At 34.0% G+C, this 20,164-nt stretch overlaps 1 pseudogene; it reads left to right on the forward strand.

Annotated features, from left to right (window-relative positions):
* Positions 1 to 4,556: 4,556 nt before the first annotated feature.
* On the forward strand, positions 4,557 to 6,029 carry LOC132046106 (zinc finger CCCH domain-containing protein 48-like; annotated as a pseudogene).
* Positions 6,030 to 20,164: the final 14,135 nt, after the last annotated feature.

Consider the following 20,164-nt stretch of genomic DNA (forward strand, 5'->3'; position numbering starts at 1 on the left):
ACACCAAGATTTTATGTGGAAACCCTTCGAATAAGGGAAAACCACGGCTAAGAGGACGGTGATATCACTATAGTAAGGAATTTTACGGTTGTAGTCACGAGTATAAATACTCCAAAAATCACTACACTCTCAAAAAGAAAAAACACTCTTTTGATTTTTTTCACCTCACTACAATATCCCTCATACTCTATTTTTCTTCACAGACTATTTTCTTACAGTCTATGGAATACCTTGCTCTCTAAATTTTTTTTTTTCTCTCTTTTCTGGTGTGTTTAAAGATGATGGAGAGCTTCCTATTTATAGGGACGACATGTGCCATTTTTCATCCTTGCATTTAATTTGGCCGGTGTCAAATTTAACCATTTGCAACTATCTTTGAAAAGAGTTGCAATTTGGCTGGTGCCAAATTCTTCCTTTGCAAATTTTTCCTTATCAAATAATGGGGATGGACCCCACATACACCATATTTAAAGTTCATTTTTCAAACTAAAGATGAAACTTGAGCCCATGACCTCCACAAAAAAGGGACCATCAGGACAGATTACCACTGTGAAAGAGTAATTATCTGTATGAGTTCAGACTTGAAACCAAGAGTTCGATAAATACGTTCAGCAAGCTGATTAGCATAGTCAATGCACTATGATTTCCTAGTTTTTTAAGAAAAAAGGACAAGGTAAAATTCTACAACTCCCGAACAGGGAAATCAGAAAGGATCTTTATTTATCAATAGTTTCTGTTTTAACAACTCTAGCAACAGGAAATCATTGCGTTTAGCAATTTTCTGAATACTTGTTTGATTTATTAGTTGTATCCAAAAATTCAAACTTTCCATTCATGCTTACTCGGTAACATATAGAAGCAAGGTAACAGAAGAAGACAAGAACCCTGAACGATCAGCAGAATCAATTTCAACTTTCAATTCATGCTTAATTGGATATGTTCCGACTTCTGAACAAGATTATAGTAGAAGAATACGAGAAACTGGATTAATTAGCAGTATCAAAATCCAAAATAGCTTCACATTAAAGAACAAGCTCCATATCTGATCAGTGATACGGCAGTGCAAAAATAGATGACCAATAGCTTAAACATGCTTTCCACATAAAAACACCTATTGCACAATATTTCTCTTTTATATAAATATTCATGTGTTAGACATGTGCTTAAATTTCTGCACTCTTGTTGGTTTGCCTCTCCGTCCACCACTAGAAAATTTCTATTTTCCCACTGAAAAATGATCAGTGGATATTTCCCACTGAATGTAGTTTAGGTGGAAAAATGGGAAAAAAAAAAAGTAGTATTTTGACATCTAATGGAAAAATTAGAAAATTTTGGGTTTTGCGTGAATTTGATACGGGATGAAAAGTGAAGGGAATGTAAAAGAATGCGTATATTTACCCACTACATGCATTTTTCCCAATGATCTAGTTCGGTGGAAAAATCATGTTTTGTAGTACAAATTTCCACTGAATGTCGGTGGAAAAAACTTTTGTTTCTAGTAGTGGTCTTTTACTTGTTTGGACATCTAATGAGCCTAGTTTTAACAAGACAACATAAAGCGACATTAGGAGCTTGATTTTCTCAGGAACATTATGGAGGCACCCATGCATTTCCCTAAACCAGAAATTAATAAACACTAATTTAAGGGAGACACAAAGTTAATCGCATGGTAGACTATAGATACTGAATTCTGATATTTAAGAGAAAAGGACAAGTTAAAATTCTACAACTCCCGATCAGGACAATCTCAAATGATCTTTATTTGTAAATAGTTTCTGTTTTGAAAACTCCAGCAACAGGAAACCATTACCTTTGCAATTTTTTGCATTATTTGAGATAACTGTTTCCAGACATACTGTCACAAACACCATCCCACATACCTATAATTGTTGAATTTATCAAAATATTTTCGCATCTCACTCCGGTCAGTAGCAATACTTTTTTTTTCTGTTGACCTCCAAAATAAATAGAATATCCTTATGTCCAGTGGCACAAAAAGTTAAAAAGATTTATCATACTTCAAATAACAGTAAAAATCAGTAGTACTGGAGAATCACCTATTGGAACAACCCATTTGAACTTCAAAACCAAGAAGTGTCTTAAATACCAACAGCTAGAATTTAAGAATGGCAGAGAAGGCCTGAACAAAGTTGAATAAACTGAAATATAACAAACTGTTATATAAAATAATAGGAATAACAGTGTTTGTTGCTTCAAAAAAAATTCTGCAAAAATGGTAATCCTACACTAAAGGTAATGAGATACTTATTATTTAGACGATCATCATACACCCAATTTTGGAGAGATCAAACTTTCTGTATAAATAAAACCATGCTGAATGCTGTATACATCATTACCATCACAATCTAGAGGCCACTTTGGATTGCTTAATCCAAATGATCCATTGGACGTCCTGTATATACTTCCTTTATTACCAAAGTAGCTAAGTAGCACTTCATCATCTGAAAACCTATATATCGGTAGGATTGTACTAACCCCATTACTTGCTAAATTGACCCATTTCGTCCAAGATTCTTTGATACCATAATCTTTCATTACCCATAAATTAAAATTTATCTCGTCGTTATGATAATAACAAATTCTTCCTCCCACCGCTGATATTGGACGAGTGTGCTCTCGCTGGGTACATCTCATTCGAAATATTAAATGAAAGCACACAATACTTTTCCACACCGAGCCAATGAAATGCTCTATCTACAAATGCCAAACATAATTCCCTATCATGTATCTGAACGCCGTTCATCCCCCTGAGGAACCGGTTTCATCAATTTTCCTCCAGGAACCACTTTTAAGTGCGAGAAATTTGTCAGATGCTTCTTCATCAAATGCGTTAATCCTAAGGATTTTATAGTCATCAGTAGTAGAGTCATATCCCAATCCATAAGTATATTCCTCTGGTGGCGATTTTGGATATTGACTTGGATGTACTATTGACTCTCTCATGGAGGGGTTCCATCGCAATAATATCGGAGGAAGTTGGTCTCCCTCCCCAGGTTTACTCCAAATCCCGATGAAAAACAAGCCATCACAACAACAATAGAGTCTACCATGCCTTGGTTTAGAGCTTAACGGCCAATCAAGTCTGTGTATATCCTTAAGTAGTCGTTGACCCGAGCTGAATAAAGAACAAGAATAGAAGTAAAAAGTTTGTTTTTGATCATGAATACTTTGGCCGATAAGCATTTTTTTGGGGGGGAACTCTGGTGAATATTGAGATGCATTTTTTATTTTTATTTTGGCAAAATATTACCATATCAGCAAATTTAATACACCTAAGGAGCACCAGTTCCCTCAACCACCATTTGGAAAGGTGTTGAGCAGAATCCAGCCTCAGTTTCTAGTTACATACCCTGTCTAAAAAACCAATACAGTGCCTTGCTAATTTCTGACTTCTACACTTATTTATCCTCTCTATCACTACAACTTTTATCTGTTGAATTGTAAACTCTATATTTACATGTTGTCCCTTGAGTATCTTCCCATTTCTAGCCTGCCAAATATGATATAGCACAGCTCCATAGCTAGCAGCCACTACTTCTCTCTTGAATTTGCTCCAGTGTTTGTGTTTAATCTTCTGCAGAATTAAGTGAACTTTTTCCAGTTGCATTGTAATCCCCAGCCAAGTCTGGATGCCTTGCCAAACTTCTTAAGCCCAGACACTCCACAAACAAATGTATTGCATCCTCTGGCCTGTATGTTCCACATAGTACACACAAGTCATCTTCACAGTCAATCCCCAGCTTGATCAATCTTGCCCTTGTAAGAAGTCTTTGCTTCATGGCTAACCATACCACCACTCTAGGCATTTTCTTAAAGTAACCTTCAGAGATTAATTTATTCCAAGATTCTGAAACACACTTGAACCGAAGAAGAGACTTTACGGGTAGCCTGCTAAGGATGTCCATAATTATTTCTTCTTGAATATGGTGAGTTCCCCTTCCTACATCACACACTTTGAGGTATGGTTCTTTCCCGGACCTTGCCAACGCAGAATGCTTTGTGCACCGGACTGTCTTTTGCCTTTTTTCCATTCCTGGCAATTAGAGAATAAAGATGATTTCAAAGACTTCTGTTCCTGAGAGAAAAAAAAAAAGAAACAGGGTTAATTAGCGTTGATCTAAGCTAGTGGCTGTATTTATATTTTTTTCAAAGAAACTATTTTCCTTAATTTGATTCCTAAAAGAATTAGGATTACTTGTTTGTTATTTTTTGGTCCATAATTGGGTTTGTAATCCTAAAGGAATTAGGATTACATAGTTGTAGACAATTTGTTTACTAGTCAAACAAGTAATCCTAATTCTTTTAGGAATCAAATTAAGGAATTTAGTTTCTTTAAAACATCTATAAATACAACCACTAGCTTAGATCAACGCTAATTAACTTTCTTCAACCCCAAAAATTACAATTCATTGAGCTTTTTCAATCAATTTCATTCCCTCCTTGTCATGATCAAACCCAAAATTAGGATTTATCTCCCAAAGATCCACTGAGAAGAAACTCGCAAATTCAAAATCACACGGAGTTCATATAAGGTAATGGACATGCATGGAAGAAAGCACGTATTCCAGCGGTTAGGTCCTTCGTCACAACAACAAGGGGACACCAACAACAACAGTAATAACCATAATGTGCAAAAAGTATGTGCTTATAGGAGGGCTGGAAGATGTAGCAGATTTCCATGTCACTTCCCCCATACAGAATTACCAGGACCACCGCCACATCAGCAGTATGGAAACAACAACAACAGTAATAGTGGGATATGGTCCTCGTTGTCGAAGAGGCCTAATGGTGGTGGAGTTGTGAAGAAGACAGATAGAGTTTGTAATTATTGGGTTAAAGGGAATTGTAAATATGGAAATACATGTAGGTATTTGCATGCATGGACTACTGGCGGTTGCTTCACATTGTTGAGCCAACTTGAAGGCCACGAAAAGGTTGTTACAGGGATTGCTTTGCCACCAGGTTCGGATAAGCTTTATACAGCGAGTAAGGACAAGACAATACGAGTGTGGGATTGCCAGTCTGGGAAGTTTGCAAAGGTTGTCAATTTTGATGGTGAAGTAGGTTGTATTCTAAGTGAAGGGCCATGGATTTTTGTGGGAATAACTAATCTTGTCAAGGCATGGAATACTCAAACAGGAACTGACTTCAGTCTTAATGGTCCAGTTGGACAAGTTTATGCTCTTGTTGCTGGCAATGATATGCTCCTTGCTGGTACGGAGGATGGGATATTGGTATGGAAATATAATGGGAGCACCAACAATTTTGATCCATTCACAGTATTGACTGGACACACACATCATGTGGTATCACTGGTTATTGGAGATAATAGACTATATTCTGGTTCCATGGACAATTCAATAAGAGTATGGAACCTTGAAACTTTTCAGTGTCTACTGATCTTGACAGATCATACAAGTGTTGTTATGTCTGTTCTATGTTGGGATCAGTTTCTTTTATCATGTTCACTGGACAAAACGATAAAGGTCTGGGCTGCTAACGAGAGCGGGAAATTGGAGGTTACATAGACTCATCAAGAGGAACGGGGTTTACTTGCTCTCTGTGTCATGCATGATTCAGAAGAAAAGCCTGTATTGCTCTGCTCTTGCAATGACAACACAATTCGCGTGTATGATTTGCCATCATTGTCCGAGAGGGGGAAGATATTCTCTAAAGAGGGTGTTCGTCGAATCGAGATCGGTCCTGCTGGTTTATTTTTTACTGGTGATGAATCAGGTCAAGTTAGAGTCTGGAAGTGGTTAACTGAATCCAGCAGTAGTACATCTTGAGAGGGTTGCTGCATTTATAGCGAATATATTTTTATGTTGCTAGCCAGCAATTATCTTGTTTTTCTTCTCCCCGTGAGAAAATGTACCGAACAAGGAACATATATATAAGATAAAGAAGTACCAGTTTTGATTTTCAGAGGTAGAGTACTCCGAGTCACGTCCTAGCAGCGTAGCTTAGAGCCTTGCCATTTTGTTGATTTTAACTATTGAGTGAGCTCTTGATGGGATCCAGGAATATTTTTTTCCTAGTTTGGTTTGTACTCAAAATCATGATATTCATGTAAATCTCTGGAGGAGATATCTATTATGTCCTGTATTGTTTTTCACAAGTTATGGATGTAGCTCAAAAGTCTTGTGTACCCTGAATAAGTTTACTCTTGTATGCACTGAGCGTTCACAGTGAACAATGTTTCTACGGACAGAATCAAGCATTCTTAACTAATTAGTGATCTCAATGTTTCGCTTTTAGACGTGTCCCAGAGAAAGAAAGGCTAGCCTAGACTGTAATCTGAACTAGAAAAGTTAGAAGTGCAAGTTTTGTATCAACTTTGAACCCCTGGTGTGAGTGATTTGATTTGAATTATATTTATCAAATGTAAATCAAAAAACAAAAAAAATGAGTTTGAAATTAATTGCTTATTGAAAAATGAAAGGTTAAAGTGCACTGCATGAAATGAGGGGAATATCGAGGTTTTGAAAATTCGATGGCATAAATTCCATGTTATATGTTGCTTTTGTTCTCATTAGCCTTGCTCGTTGTACTTCCATTTGGGTACAATAATTTCTCTTTGTATCAGTTGATTTAAAATCTCCACATGTTCGCAGTCTTCTGCACTTAAACTGATTTTAGTTTGGTTATTTTGTAAGATGCAGTGTTTCTTGTACCTAAAGTTTACTTTATTTTAAGCTACTCTGTAAGCTACACAATTTGTTCTCCAATTGTCCTATGTCACTGAATGCATATGCACTGTACATCACAATCACAAAATTACTGAAATACAGGCTTCTGGTTTGCCATTTTCGTGGTAATTGTACACTCTTAAGTTGTAATTATGTTTAGAGATGTTAAAGAGTTTAGTTCCTATTGATCTCAAAGGCACTTGGTTATACAATCATGGTTGAACTTCCTCTAGCAGTTTCTCCTGGAAACAGGAAACATATGCTGCTGTTTTGGAAAAGACAACTAATACTATATTAGATAAGTAAACAGAGTGGGATTTGTGACACCCTAGCTTAAAAGGAAAGTTTCACATCGCCAAAACACAAGAGAGATGCTGGGTATATAAGTAAGTATGTCTTATCTCCTAGTAACGCCTTTTAAAGCCGTGCGGGCCTAGGCCCAAAGCATACTCTATCACTGGCAGGCTGGGCTTTTACAAAATGTGACACCCTAGCTTAGGAGGAAAGTTGATGCGTTTTAAAGCCGTGTGGGCCTAGGCCCAGAGCGGATAGTATCACTAGCGGGCTGGGTTGTTACTGGATTACAATCCGGTTCTGACCAGTTGAAGGACAAGTGTGTGGGAAATACACACTCCTCTTTCTTCCCTTTAATTTGCCCCCTGAACTTTTCTCTGTGTACATATTGTTGTAAGAGGGTCACTTCAGAGTATAGAAATTATGTTGGTTGAAGCCTTGCATACTCTGTAAGCTTATATCTCCTCTGGGTTGAAGGCTAATGAATGCTGTTGTGTCTGAAGCACAATAAGAGTAAAGCGAAATCGAAGTCATTTCAGCCAAAACTTGCTTACAAATTTTCATGAAACCAAGTGAAGTCAAGAATGTGATTTCTTCTTTTTCATCTTCGTCTGGTTTTAAGATGTAACAATCAGCAGTGCCTATTTATATTCTTCTCCTTCTCGTTTTTTCTGCACATTGCCACTTCTCTTCTTCCATGTCGTCATCTTCTTCTTCCTAATATCTATATCAACAAGGATTTTCATCTCACGACCAACATGACTCTCGTATAGGTATCGCCATCTTATTTTATAGGAGTATAAATTGAAGTTTGAACTATAATTTAAACTTAAAGACATATAGTCCTGATTCAAACTTATAGACAAATTTTCATGAACATATGCACTGCGTTAGACTTCTACTCACCAAAGTTGAAAACACAAAATTGAACTTCAGGACACAAGCCTAAAATTTGAAATACAATGTGAACTTCAGGACATCGCGTCCCTAAATGAACTACACAATGAGAATTTCATGACATAGTGTCCCTGAAGTTTAAATTGAAAAAGCTAAACTTTTGGACACTAAACCGAAAATCCTGAAATCCTGAAGTTCGAATTCAAAAATTAAACTTACGGATATAATGTCTCGAAGTTTTGAACTGGAGAAACTAAGCTTAAAATGAAGGCAAAATACATAACAGACCCTCAAACTGACCTCAGCTGGCAAGTATGCCCTCAAACTTTGGGTATACATAAGTAGGCACCTCAACTTGTATAAAGTTGAACACGTAAACACAAATGCTGAAATGGCACTGATGTGGCGCATAAATTTTGGAGGTGTCTAGATGATCATTTTGTAAGTTGGAGTGTTCAACCGACAAAGTGGAGACAAGTTGAGGTGCCTACTTGTGTATACCCAAAGTAGGAGGGCACACTTGCTAGTTGAGGTCAAGTTTGAGGGCTTGTTTATGTATTATGCCTAAAACGAAGTATCTAAGTTTTGAAAAAAATAATTAAACTTAAGGACGCAATATTCTTAAGTTTTGTAAATATTAAACTTCAGGACTTCTGGAGTAACAATTGAAAAATAGAACTTTGAATTAATTGACAGAAAAACAGTACTCCTAATTAATTAAATTATTCAAATAGCAAGAGACCAAAAAGTGCTCGAGCCCACTCAATCAGTTTCCACAAGCAAAGATCTACGAACTGGAATACAATTTTGCCCTGTCATTTTTTATTTTTGGCTACTTATATGATGTGCAAACAGACATAACCATAAGTAAATAATTTAATAGCAGTAGGTAGATCGATCAGAACTCCTCAATCAAACATCATTCTTACTTAACGACTAAAAGAGACCATATAAAATTAACAAATACAGTATGACGTTACACTTCCTTCTGGAGCATTTCATTGAATACTTCTTAGAGTTATTAAAAACATACATGAACTATTACTTTTTCGTGAGTTTCCTATGTGAGCTATCATGTGTGCTAGTTTCTACCTGAACTATCACCAACTATTTATCAAAACACACCTAAACTATCAATTGTTCACTTTTCCTACCTGAACGATGGTTAAGTGTTAAAAATTTACGCAAAAGACATACGTCATGCATCGATAAATTTATTGTAATCACCCGATGCAGATTAATTTGGAGGCATTAACAATTCTCCAAATGCTCAATTCTCATTTATCCATCATTTCATATCTGGTTGAGCATAGTTTCTAACAAAGGAAATCAAACTAAAATCAAACTAAAATCAAATCTCTACAAGTCTTTCCTTTCTTTTTCCAAGAAAGAATTTGAACCCCTAATCTTCAAAAATTACATTAATGAATTTTAACTATGAGTACAGATAACTTGAAGCTGAGACAGGTTATCACCAACATCCTTAAGATTCTGGAGGGGGCCTCATAGCAAGTTACTCATTGCTTTAGGGAAGCAAACTCTGTTGGTGACTATCCGGCAAAGCTTGCATCATCAAATGGAACCAAGACCTTATACGATTCTCACCAAAGTCTACCAAGAGAAGTCAAGGGATTAGTTCAACTTGATAAATGGCAGTTGCCCATTGTTAGAAAAAGATATGAAAAATGCAACTTCTTTGTTAGTTAACTTGCGTTGTATTTATGGAAAGAGCTTTGTATAGGCTAACTCTTTCATTTTAAGATTGATATACTCAATCTTCCTTTGTAGATTAGAGGCAAGGTTCCATGTCCCCCTCTAATCATTGTAATCTTATTACTTCAATTAACATGGTAGGGATCAAGCCAAACCCTCCACACCCTAGACTCACAATCTAGTGGTGATGGCTTAATATAAAAAATAAAAAAATAAAAATAAAAATAAAAATAAAAATAAAAACTATGAGAGTCCATTAGATCAGACCTCCAACCCCTAACACATCATAACCTTAAATTCCTCAAAATCAATCATTCCATCACCGTCACAATAAGTGGCGGAGCCACATGCATCCAAGAGGTGTCAACCGACATCCCTTCGCCGAAAAATTACACTGTGTAATAGTGTTTTAAAAGACAGTTTTGGGACACGCCTCGGGGCTCGCCTCAAGGCAGGGCACTGGCAAAACGCCTTGGGGCTTACGTGTGGGGCTTATGCCCTAAGCGCCCGACTGTACGGCCTAAACACGTCTAACTCTCAGGGCTCGCCTAACAGTTCTTACACAAATTATGTGTCAAATTCCTTAGTTTAACAATATTGACCCTCATAATTCTTTAATAAAATCTTGTTTAATAATTTTTTCATCTATAGAAATAAGAAGATTGAGAGTAACTCAAATAGCAAGCCATAGTATTGCATACTTAATTGAGAACACTGTGAGGGTGAATAGCAATTAACATTTACATTAAAAATAGATAGAAATAGATAGACGAATTTTACTTATCATTAGTTTTCATGTTTTTGTCCTATGTCTCAAGATTATCATATTTTATTATTTCACTATTTGAAAGTAGTTTTGCTTTTATTCATGAAGGAGTGACGTTTTAATTATAATACAGATAAAGTTTATTAATTATTTTCTTGCAGGGAGGTAAATTGCATAGTATGATATTGATGTATTTTATGAAATTGTGATTCTTTTATTGTTTGAAAGTAAGATGTTAGAGTTGATTTGCATCTCATAATAGCTTTTATATCATTGCATTACTTAAACTTGTATGATCATGTTAGAAGTCTTATTTTCTATGAGTTTCTTTAATGTTTTTAATTTTTTTAAAACTATTAATGTATTTTTTGATATTACTTTTGTGTTATTATACTATTTTATTATATTATAAATCAAATATTTAAAGATTTACGCCCACATGACTCGGGCTTACGTCTTGCCTCATGCTAAGTAAAACGTCTCGCCTCACGCCTTTTAAAACACTCATCATGTGTAAATACGTAAAAAGAACCTTTTTATGTATATATACTATGTGTTGAACACCCTTAATACGTCGTATATTTACTTTTTTATATTTTGACACCCCTTAGTAAAAATTCTAGTTCCGCCACTGATCACGATCAACACCGTTAATCATTTTTCTGCACTCTTCCAACGAGCATTCTTCTCCGATACTATTCATCACATTCTTCAACTCCTCAGCATATATCAACCCGTTCTTATCCACATCAAACACCAAGAAAGCATCCTTAAGATTCTCTAAAACCTCGTCCGAATCGATGTTCTTCGTGTTGTTTAGTTTGCTATTCATTCTCAGCTATTCTTCTTCCATTACGGTGTTTCCTAAGCTGACCATGATGAAACATAGTTCTGGTGACGATATTTTTCCATTGCCATTTATGTCGAATTTGTTGAACACTTGTTCTAGTTCATATTCGATCGTTGTTGAGTTATTTGTGTTGGGCGGGTTCTTTTTCTTTAGATTGAAGAAAACTGGAGATGTATGGGGATTATGAAGAGATTAGCGTGAATATTAAGTACGTATATTTTGTTACTAGTCCTAAACATTTTTGGATTTTGGTGAAACTCTGTTACTGGGTGGATGCACGATGAGAATCATGCCATCCGTACCCACCTGCTATAGTTGCAAAAATAATACTCCCCCAGTCTCAATTTATTTGATATAATTTGACTAGGTACATAGTTTAATTAAGAAAGAAGGAAAGAAAGGAAGACTTTGAAACTTGTAATCTAAAATAATCCATAAATATTTGTGTGGTTGTAAATCATTTCATTAAGGATAAAAGGAAAAGTTTGAACTTAAATTATTTCTATTTCTAAATAAAGAAATGTATTATCCTTTTTTGACATACTACACATAAATTAGGACAGGGAGAGTAATAATTATAATCTAAATTTTTTGTCCGAAAAAAATAATTGAAATTTAGGATAAATTTAAGCTAAACATCTTCTAAATCAACACTAATTAGCTCATAAACCCATGACCTGCCCAACCCGCTCAAGTTTGAGGGGGTTAATGATCCGTCCAATTCAGCTCATCTAAAAATAGGATGATATGTAACCAAAATTGATCCATGAAATTTTTTATGTTTTGGGAAAATGACCTAACAATACTAGTTAAGATCTTATATTACTAAATATAGGGATACTTTTCCTTATTTACAAAACATAACAAGTTAATTACAAAATATACCAGATTGGGGTTATGCACAGACCCATGATTTTGGGCTAAACTTTAGGGATCTGATATTGGGCTGAATTCTGGATAGTAGTTACCCATTTAATTCCATCTCTTTTCAAAATATTTCTCTCTCTACAGAAATATAGTTAACGTGATTTTCTCTCAATTTTGAGACTGCAAATTCATCCACTTCAAACTACGATTTCATCATCATCAACAAAATATACGATTCATCTTCTTCAAACCACTCTTTCACCATTCTTATTGTTCATTGTCATTTTGTGTATTAATAGTGTTTTCGATCCTATTTTCATTTGTTTGTGCGAAATAATGGGTAAAAAAACAACAATGAATCTTTCTCCCCGTAAAAGCCCTAACATTGCAGCTTCAACGAGCTTTAAGAGATGACCGGAACCAAACACTGAACATTGAAGAAGAAGGATCAAGCCGAAATTGAAGGTATAAAAATAATTGGGATTCATTTTATTTACTTTCACTGTTTGATTGTATGTATTGTGTATAGAATTTATATACTTTAGTTCTAGAATGTTTTCACAGTTGATTATGTGGATCGTGTATGTAAAGCATTGTGTATCGGTTTTTAGGTTTTTTTTGTTTGTGTGTATGGAATGTGTATAATTTTTGTTTACCTTAATATTACTATTTTGATTACTGTTTTTTGAATGAAATGTGTATGAAAATCAGGTTGCACTATTTTTTTTGGGGATGTGTGTGGTTACTGAGTGTATGAAATGCTTATAGATTGTGCATAAAAACTTATGTGCACCAGGAAAAAATTGTGTGTTTTGTTTATGTTTGTATGAAATGTATATAATTTGTTACTTATTACTATTTATTCATTACCTTTAGGCCATATAAGACATTAGCTAGCATATCTATGTAAAGTGTATGAAATGTGGTTTTTTACCTTTTCATGTCATGTAAGACATTAGTTAGCATATATGTGCATGTGTAATTAAGGTATATGAATTTTTTTTTTTTTTTAACTTTTTATGTCTTTTGACTTAATATAGAGAACTATTGAAAAAGAACTGAAAGTTGTCTAAAGCTAAAAGTTGGCTCCTCAATTACTAAGTTGGCAATTCAAATTGCAGCTGTAATTTCATGACTTTTTCTGTTAATTCATAAAAGGTTAACTTGAACCTGAAATTATAATTGATTAGAACTGAGTAGCTCTAGTGCTGAAATCCTGTCTTTATTTATCCACTAAAAGTTTCTTAGTTTGTTAGCACTTTATGTGCAAATGTTTTATGATTAAGAACTTGTTTTGGTTGTTTGAATCTCTTAGTGCATTGAACTGTTGTGGAGATTGATTTGATGAACCAGATTTCGTGTTAGTAGTGAAAATCAATAGTTGAAGTGGTTATAATCTATTCTTGTCAGCTGTGTTGCTCCAGTTTGAAGCAATAAATTTTAGCCAGTTTAGCTTATAAAAATCTGCACATGTGTTCGATCAAATTAAATTATATGTATGTAATTTGCATGGAATTTGTATGGAATATGATTTCCTGAAATCTGATTCATAGTTTCATTGACATGTTTTTCAACAAGTTGCTATGATTATATTTTACTCAAGGAAGCAGGCTAAGTATGGGCCAAATAATCGAGTCAGATATTTTTTTCAAGTAGTGGGTTGAGTTGATCCACCAGCAGTTTAAGGATAACAATTATGATACTAATCTGATCACTCCAGATCATGATATGGCGCAAGTTATCTGTGGATTTAAGCGGCTTGCAAATATCGTTTCGCTTGGGATAAAGTCGACTATGTACTTATATCGATTAATGTAGGCAAGGAATACCATTGGGTACTAGCTGTTTTGTTTATAAAAAGCAAGTGTCTTTATGTCTGATTCATTAGCTGTTGCGCACATTGCTGCGGTTACAGAAGTTATTGAGAAACTAGCAAAAATGATACCCCTCTTCTTCAACATAGACTGGAATACTGAACCGGCCTACATTGAGAAGGGCATTTGTGATTCTTTGGAATATATCTTGATGGATGATTTGCCAGAACAACATCCTGAATCAAAGTATGTGTTTTATTGTATGGAATATGGTTTTTATGTGTTAACAGTTTTCATACATAAAAAATAAATTTCTCTTATATTGTATTTTCACTTTCTTTTCAGTAACTGTGGAGTCTATGTATGTGCATTTACTGAATATATCAGTCAAGGCCTCGTGGAAATTTCGAAGGATGACTGCTTCGATCATAGTCTTCACCTCAGTACGTATGGTGCTCTATTGTGAGATTACGCAAGGCAAAGCGGACTGCTAGAGCTATAATGAGAGTGAAGTCACTGAAATGGTTATCAATAAATTAGGTGGGCCAAGAATTTGCAAGAAACCTGTCCCGCAATGGAGTTATTGCCGAGATCCAAAAGAAAAGTCAAAAATAGTTTATTTAGTAAACTAGTTGTAGTGTTTGATGTAAAAAGATAGTTTATTGGTGACTCATTATGCTACACTTTAATTCGATTTATCTTAGTTTTTTATTATTTTAATCTTGTAATTCATCTTGTTATAAATCTCTCGTTTAGTATATCACATTTGATACATATTGGATAAAATTTGGCATCACAAGGTTGTTTATATTTTGTACTTGTTTCACACATGACTAACAGATTGTAAGTTAAATATCTATATCAAAGCAATGCAGCGATGTGTATATAATATGTACTCCATATAACATGTATTAATATGCATTTATGTTTTCTTAAAATATGCATGGGTTTTTGACATATATTTTTGTGTTCATACAACAAGCAGTTTATATAGTTATACAATAAACAAACAGCTTTCATACACATCTCAATCACTTTAGTATAACACATTAGCATGTTAAATGCATTATTCATACAATATTCATACACTAATTATACAAATTTTAGATAAACTGTAAGATTTCATTATAGGCAATTGAAACCAAAATTGTATTGTTGATAACCAAATTTATATCAACACTCAACGTTATCATTATCAAAATTGTACCCAAGTAATAAGTTTCTACTCTCATTAAAGAAAAACACAATAACATTCTCAAATTTTAAGTTCCTTGTGGAATATTACCACAAGCTAAGTCTTCTTATTGTGCCCTTCTATACCACATCTGCTGCATGTCACCTTTGATTTCTTAAATTTTTCCTCGTGGAATGGTGTCATTCTTTTGTCAGCTGGTCTTCCCGGTGGTCTTTTATAATCTAGTGACAATACAATCTCTTTCATTACATGTATTGACATATTCCATGTAATTTCGCATGGAAGAGTCTCAACCCGTATTGCATATGTATCGAGGAAATTCTCATTGCCGTAGTAGGCTGATGAATGGTCCTCTCCATGTTGGTACCTTATATACTATAATAACCATAGCATGCCCACAAGGTATCTCATCCAGTTCAAATCTTCCACAACTACATGTCCTAGCTCGAAGGTACACTATGAACCTCTTAACACCATCAGTCCTTTGTATGTAGGAATTCAGTAGAAGCTCGTACCTGCAATCAAAATTACATTTGGACTAGTATTTAGAAATTACACACTAAATATACAACATATATACATATATCATACATATGACAAAATAAAAAGGAGTAGATAAGTTATCTTGATAAACTATTGTCTGAACCAAATCAATTAACATTACATAAATCAAATTTATAGCACATTCATTCAACTTTCATACACTCTTCATACATATATTTTTTCGGAGAACCTATTGTCTGAACCAAATCACTTTCATTCTAGATGAACACAATTTATACCACATTCATTCAACTTTGGTCACATTCATACATATATTTTTTGAAAAAATTATTGTCTGTACCAAATCACTTTACACTACATAGACCACATTTATACCACATTCATTCAACTTTCATACAATATTCATACATATATTTTTGATAAATTATTATCTGAATCAAATCACTTTTACACTACATAAACCACGTTTATACCAAATCGTTTCCACACTACAGTTATACAACTTTCATACATATTTTATACACAACTTTTACATGAACGATATCATATGCTTTAAATAAGATTCAGTACATAATATATGCGGAATTCAAAGTTATTCACCTGATGCGCCCCATCTCCCACTGTTTTGTATCAATATTGAATAAATTGTGCACTCTGCCATTGTTAGAATACGAAATCTTTGATCTGAAATTTGTTTGAAGTTGAATGTTTTATGAATTCTGGATTTCAATCACAGATTTTGGATTTTTATCTTAAACTGTTGAATTATCAGTATCTTCAAACAAATTGGATATGAAACAAAATTATATCAAAAAAAAGAGGGGAGAATAACTTTTCGTAGTTTGTAATTCTTCTGTGTATTATTTCTGACACTTTGATGTTGGGTATTTTGCTGATTTGTAAGTTTATCGATGTTGAAATCATCTGTATATTCAATCACTTGATCTGATGAAAAAAACCCTATGAAAATATGGGATATACACTGTGTATTGATTTTGAATCTAATTTGATCGTTGAAACACCTCTTTTTGACTTTGATTTGCTTCTGCGATGAATCTGGAGAAATTGGGAGAGAATTTTTGGGAGATATTATTCAATCAGTCGGTTATGATGAGAGATTTGGGGATGTTGATAAATCAGTTACCGTGTTTAAGGGATTTTAATTTAACCATGTCTTTTTAAAAAAAAACTGTAATTGTTTAGGGTTTGTAAGTATTCTAGTGTTATGTTTTGTAAACTGAAAAGTATCTTCGCATTTTGTAAATATTTACTCTAAATATGTATATATACGTTTTTTTCCCTTTTATTAAACAAACAACAATTAAAGGAAAAGTAATTTAAGAGTCACAATTTCGTAGACTCCAAAGAAAAAGTCTTTGCTGACAACTTATCAAAATATGAGACATTATCTCTAAAAGCCAAATACACAATGCTCCAAAAGCCGTGCAGTACCTTTTCATCCCTATTTTTTTTTTTTAATAAACGAGAGGCCAAAAGTAAATTGGCCTCAGGAGGTGTCAGCACATAATAAAGGTTGAAGTCTTCAAAATTAAAGACCAGCTACAGAGTCATCTTCAACCTTTCGCCGGGTCTGCTTGACCCGGTTTAAAATCCATTTCAGACCCAATATTCTACCATGATTTAAACACCCAAAACGATTTTTCAAAACACAGCCATGTTAGAAAATCGATATTATAATGATTTTCGATGTCAGTTTGCATTAAAAAATTTCAAAACCAGATTTATCAGACCCGCTTTATGCAAACTCCAAAAACGAAACAAGGCAGAGGTAAACGATTGCTCTGATACCAAATGTAAGTGATTTACATGATACGAAACATGTAAAACTTTAGTTCAAAGCAAAACGCAGCGGAATAAGGAGTTGACATACCTCCAGCCATTGTAGCGGAATCGTTGTTGCGTCATTTTTCCTCCGATGAGTCTTCTAAGCACTCAGAATATCTCACTAGATGGTGTATTATTTTAAAATGTGATTTTCTGTGCTTAGGGACCCAAACGGATGCCTCTATGTATAAACTATTCAACCATCAAGAATAGTTTTTGGGAAGCAGTTAGTCAGTTACTTAGTGGCCTAATGGGTTATGGAGCAGTTTCAGAAAGTGGTGAAAATGGAAGTTATTTGGTCCAAAACATACGGACCATCTGAAGAAGTTCAAATATTGAACTCTGTTAAACACAATCCAGTGCCTTTTGAATGTTTATTTAATTATTTCGATGAAAAGACACTTCTTACCATTTCATCCATTTTCAGTAGGTATTTATAAACATATCCCTTGTATGCATCAGATAGTTATTACTATTTCTTTTGCTGTGAATTGAAAATTTAAATATTTCTTTGTTGAATTTGTTTAGTTTTTAAGAACTTTCATAATTTTGTGGAGATGTCTACCTGCTAAATTCAGGTAATGTAAATTGATCAAATCATTTATCAGCACTGAGTGCATAGGATAGGCTTTCAGTTTAAGGCTGAATTGTCTCAACAGATCAGCTCCTTCAAATTGTGATCGTCAAGAATTTCTAAAATGATAATTAATTTGAGATAACTATTTTTTTAGAAATCATGACATATAATTTGAGGTGGGGAAGAGAGAAAATTTAACCAAAAAATTAAAGTCCTAACTCCTAACCACCACCAAAAAAAAACCACACACACGCGTTAATGATCAACAAATTTTTGGACTGAAACGTCTGAAGTAGGACCTCACTAGAAAAAAATGGTGGTGCTGTCCGGATCTTTTGAAAAATCAAAAGTGAAGCAGCCATGAATTTAATTAGTTGTGTATTCCATGTCTTCGTGGTGCCTTTCATTGTCTTTCCATTCCCTCAAATAATTACGTGGATATGTGATACTTATCTCATTTACTTCCTCTGTCCCAAAATAAGTGCACCTTAGTAAAGAAAAATTTGTACCAAAATAGGTGTTACTTTAAAAATTCAAGACAAAAATTGGCAAGCGTTTCCAACTATACCTTAGCATTAAGGAAGTAATCCTCTTTTAATATTAGTCAATTCATAAAAATAAAAATAAAATAATAAAAAAAAAAACTTCCAATAAGAAGGGGTAGTTTTAGTAAACTCTACATTGTGTTTACATGGCATAACTAACTCTAGTACATATTTATATTTAATAATTATAATTTAGATTAATTACATCTATAGCTAACAGTAATATGTTAAATACAACTAATAGCTACATATTTTTAAAGTAGAATACTCTATATTTATTATTTTATATCTTGATTGAAAATTTTAGGGTAGCTTTGAAATGCTTCTTCTCTCCGCCGCCGCTGACCACCACAAAATCACCACCGGAATCTCCGCTACAGCCGTCGTTATCCTATGGTCAAACCCTACAACTCCGATATCCAGATCCGATCGTTTTTTGTCATCTCCTCCTCTAGATCCGTCGTTTTCTGGCTTCTCTCCCCAAATCCGGTCCCAGGTCAATGATAATTAATTAATGATATGCAAATGAAGGGCGTTATTAATACATGTGGAAATTTAAGCAAGCAATTCAATGTTTTCCTTACAGCAATATTTGACATTTAAACTTGTGGTCACTTTGTCATTATTCTAGAAAAGCTGGAGCCTAAGATATAATTTCAACGAAACTTACATATAACTACTTTTCATTTTAAATGTATGCCTCCTGGAAAAATCTCATAGCTGATTTTTAGATTATATTCATTTCTTTAGGGTGTATTTTGTTAGCATAAGGGCTGTTGTTGTTGTGGTGAAATTTCCCGTAGATCTAGCCGGAAATCGTCGACAGATCTGACCAGAACTAGTGGTTGGTATTGTTATTCACGAATACGGCAATTGTATTCACTTTTTAAAGCTTTTTTTGGTTAAATTTTTAGATTGTATTCATTTTTTTTAGGGTGTATTTGTTAATTTTTGATGTATCTATTTTTTTATGTATTCAGTTTTTACTCATTCTATTCATGAATACAGCGAGCCCGTTTATGAATACAGATAGTCATTTCATGAATATAGTGAAAAAATAGCTACAAATGAATACAACTAAGTTGAATACATTTGACTTGAATACAACTTAGTTGAATACATCTGACTTGAATACAGCGAAATCTGATTTAGCTGAATTTTGAACAATCTACTGTAGCACGTGAATACAATCTACTGTAGCTACGAAATGTAATTAGCTAGCTATGCCAAATTTTTAACCCTCAAAATGTAGTCATTTATGTAAGTTTCCCTTTTTTGATTTCTTGACGGGCCAGTTTTTTTGCTAAGGTGACACTTATTTTGTGATAGAGGGAGTAAATATCAAAGGTTTAGATTTATTTAATTAAATGTGTCTAAATTATGGTCATTAATTTATTTAATTAAATGTGTCCTAAATTATATATGGTCAAAACTCAAAATGATCAATATATATTTCCACTTTAGCCTATCAGTCCTAAGTGTGATCTCCTAAAATTTTGACACCAAATAAATTCCTTAAATAAGGATTAGCATTGATTTGGCAAAATATATGAACTAATAATACAAAGAAGAAATCAAATTGACTAG

This window comes from Lycium ferocissimum, unplaced genomic scaffold (assembly GCF_029784015.1).
Source record: "Lycium ferocissimum isolate CSIRO_LF1 unplaced genomic scaffold, AGI_CSIRO_Lferr_CH_V1 ctg9446, whole genome shotgun sequence".
Lineage (NCBI taxonomy): Eukaryota > Viridiplantae > Streptophyta > Magnoliopsida > Solanales > Solanaceae > Lycium > Lycium ferocissimum.